Source organism: Pongo abelii, chromosome 1 (genome assembly GCF_028885655.2).
Source record: "Pongo abelii isolate AG06213 chromosome 1, NHGRI_mPonAbe1-v2.0_pri, whole genome shotgun sequence".
NCBI lineage: Eukaryota > Metazoa > Chordata > Mammalia > Primates > Hominidae > Pongo > Pongo abelii.
The window spans coordinates 31306911-31310905 of NC_071985.2; the positions used below are offsets into that span (position 1 = coordinate 31306911).

The following is a 3995-nucleotide window of genomic DNA, read 5'->3' on the forward strand; positions in this document are numbered from 1 at the left end:
TGTTAAGTTAAGCTTTCTAGATAACACCCACCCAATCTTTATTGTGTAACTTCCTCCTCCTCCTTTTTTTTTTTTAATACAACCTTGTAAAAGTGTGAAGACTGTTCTTATCTGGTGGGTCAAACAAAAACAGGTCATCGACCGGATTTGGCCCACGCACCATGCTTTGCTGATCACTTATTCAGAGCTTCCTTTATTTTAAGGCCAGCTTAGCATCACTATGAAAGCGCAACTACTTGGGGCCTTCAGTGAAGGAATCTTTCAGCCCCTCATCTCTTGAGTTATTTTCCTGACCCCATGGACTTTTACCTTATTCATATATAGTTTAGTACTCAACAATAGAGTCACGGGATCTGCATCAATATTTTTGGAGCCCTTTCCCTACACAGCTCTCTTCTCTCTAGCCACATCAATCTTCCCAAACTCTGATCTGTGTCTACTCAACTCAGTGAGAGTGCCATGCATTTTGGGGGATCTCCTCACTGCACTGCAATCTGGAAAGCGCTCCCAGACAGAAAGATATGGCAGTTACATGGCTCACTTCATTTACTTCTCTTCTATAATGGATCCTAGTTCTGTGCTATCCAAAAACCACTGCCTCATATATTCTGCCTCCCCATTTCTCAGTTATTTCATTAGGAGGGTATGTTTGATTTCAGGTACTCCAATGTCATGAAATGGAACTTCTCCCCAACAAGTGTTTTAAAACATTTCTCTTTTTTTGGAAAATTAAATTCAGAAAGAACTATAAATGGTGATTATTGTTGTTTAAAAGCCTGTCTGGGCCACGTGCGGTGACTCACGCCTGTAATCCCAACACTATGGGAGGCCGAGGTGGGCAGATCACCTGAGGTCCGGATTTCAAGACCAGCCTGACCAACAGGGAGACACCCTGTCTCTACTAAAAAAATACAAAATTAGCCAGGTGTGGTGGCACAAGCCTGTAATCCCAGCTACTCGGGAGGCTGAGGCAGGAGAATCACTTGAACCCGGGAGGCGGAGGTTGTGGTGAGCTGAGATCATGCCACTGCACTCCAGCCTGGGTGAGAAGAGAGAAATTCTGTCTCAACGAAAAGAAAAAGTCTGTCTGATTTTTCCTTTCTTCTGTGTTTTCCCTGCTATTATATAAGAGCAAGTTGTACAAGCCTCATCCTTAGATTACTGTAACAGCTAGATTATACACATATTTGAATTCAGTGATCATATCTTATATTTGTTATCTTGAACAGGTCCTTGCTATGTCTTCTCAGGTAAGTCTAGACTTATTTTATTTTATTAAAATATTTTTAAACTTTAAATTAATTTTTTTTCCAGGGGAAAACATGAACACAGGCTCTACTACTACAAATCATGCAGTCAAGTTTCCAGCATTTGGGGAAATTGCAAGGGTCAGCACACCTGGAGTGCAGTGGATGAGCTTAGCCTTGGAAAAACCACCTTTGGAATCGTGGTTTGTTCCCTGACAGGTAAGTATTAGATTTTCATTTATTTTTGTTATTTATTTATTTATTTATTTATTTATTTTTATTTTTTAGTGAAAGGGTCTCGCTCTATCACCCAGACTGGAGTGTAGTGGCATGATCATAGCTCACTGCAGCCTTGACATCCTGTGCTCAAGCGATCTTCCCAACTCAGCCGCCTGATTAGCTGGGATTACAGGTGTGTGCTACCATATCTGGCTAATTTTTAAACTTTTTTAGTAGAGATGAGGTCTCAGTATGTGGCCTAGGCTTGTCTTGAACTCCTGGGCTCTAGAGATCCTCCTGCCTCAGCCTCCTAAAGTGCTGGGATTACAGATGTGAGCCCCTGTGCCCAGCCCCTAGACTTTTATTTTTGTCTTCTTTAAGAAGCTCTATAATTAAGAGCATATAGACTTTTATTTTTAATATGTACTTTTTTGTTCATATGTTGAGATGTCAAAGAACCAAACATCTGAACTTTGAAAAGAAGAATAAGTGAGATACTATAGAAACAGTATTTATAATAAAATGAAATGTAACACTTATGGAGCTAGACAGTATGCTAAACATGTTTTATATCTTATCTCATTTAATCCTCACAACATTTCTATGAAATAAAGTATTTTATTTCCCACTATATCAATAAAGGGATTATGAAACCATTCCATTAATTCTCTCCTAAACACTCTGAGTTTGGTAGATCTAATATTTTCCCAACTTATTATTTCATTAACCAAGGCACTAGAAATCCAACATAGCATACCCATTGTCATTTTGCAGACAGCATAACTCGACGAGTAATAGCATAAGCTAAATTCTAGCTCCATCATTTACTATATACATGACCTTGGTAACTTATCCTCTTAGTACCCTAATTTCTGAAGCAAATTAAAAGTAAAAATAGGAATGTTCTTCCCAGTGCTTATGTGCTCAGGTTGGGAAATTTATTTTCTCACCTGGAAAGATCAATTCCAGTGTAGGAATGGAAGCTCTGAGAGGATGTAGAATTATGTAAAACTCTGGCAACGTCTCCTGAAAACAGTCTGGGAAACCAGCCTGCTTGCCTAATGACTTATCCTCTTGGGCATCTGACCTCCTGGTCTCAATGCCTTTCCAATTGTAAACAAAACAAATTTAGTAAGCTCCACCTATTATTTCTCAAAAACCACCTCCCAGTTCAGCCCAACTGCCATGCTTGCGAGAACTGTTCTGTGAAATGTGGAGGCTGTGTAAAGACAGAGGTCCAGCACTTGAGCACTAGGCTCAAGGAAAGGAAAGGCCATTGACTCGATGCCTATCCACCCTTTGGCTAACTTAAAGTCACTCTGTTAAGTGCACAGCCTCTAGGAATATAATAATTCTGCCTACTCTAGCTTTAAAGGTGAATTTTGCAATTTTTGAAAAGGTCCTTAGAATCACATTGCAGAATTAAAGGGTGTATTATAATTGTCAATATCAATAGTAATAAAAGTTTATTAAAGGTCATTAAAATGAAAGGGGATGGCTCTAGATCCCATCAATCTGAATTGACTCCCTCCTCTTGTGTTAATTAGAAAACTCAGATAATGGTTCTATGGGGGAGTACAGGGAAAATTTAATTACGAAAGTTTAATGGGCCACTGTCTACTTCCTGCCAGATTAAAAACTGATGATTTACACAATTTTAGATACTACGACAGGCTTTTCTAACAAAACATGTTGCAGAGTAATGTAAAAGTTTACTGAGAGCATTCTATTCATTTTTAAACAATGCCAGCAAAAGCCACATTTGCATGCTTCTTTTAAAAAACCAGGCCATATATTTAAAAAACTTATATATTGTTTTATTTAAATAATTATGTATTGTTTACTAATATTTAAACAATTTTTAAACAATTGTTTACAATATTTATACAATTATATATTGTTTACTAATGCTTACAACCCTAAAATAAGTAGCAATCAGAAAATGGAGATTTTTTTTCACATATATATTGGTTAAAAATAAAATTAAATCTTTTATCCTATTGGAACTGGGGAAAGGGAGACATACTGGGGTGGGGTGGGAATAGATTTGAAGCCATCGAGGAAAGGAAAAATGTTTTAATGTTTCTGACTCTTGTTTTTTATTGAGAGCTTTCTACCTGGGATCTCGGCATCTCATCCATTTCCCCTGATCTAGGGTTGCCTGTGCCCAACACAGAGTGATAGGCTCTCTGCAAAACAGAATTTGAAGGATATGGTTGCAGAGAAAAGAAATGACACAGGAGAGAAGAGAAGTAAAAGAAATAAGAAGCAGCCCATTCTTAAGTATGACTTACTTTTTAAATGGTGTAGCATGGGATCATTGAGGAGTCAGTTCTCTAGTCTGACTTGGAAAATATAGGATATACAGAACACTTACATAAAACACATAGACACTTTTGAATTTAATGATTAATTTATGATTGTTAGCCAGTCCTCTAGATCTGCACTGTTCAATATGGTAGCCACTAACCGCATGTGGCTACTGAGCACTTAGAATATCCCTAGTTCAAATTGAGATGTGCTTCAAGA

At 37.8% G+C, this 3995-nt stretch overlaps 1 non-coding gene across 1 annotated transcript; it reads right to left on the reverse strand.

The window, feature by feature from the left end:
- Nucleotides 1–1311: 1311 nt before the first annotated feature.
- Nucleotides 1312–1474, reverse strand: LOC112130807 (U1 spliceosomal RNA). The gene has a single exon (XR_002913014.1). It is a non-coding gene; the product is annotated as a U1 spliceosomal RNA (small nuclear RNA).
- Between the last annotated feature and the right edge of the window lie 2521 nt (nt 1475–3995).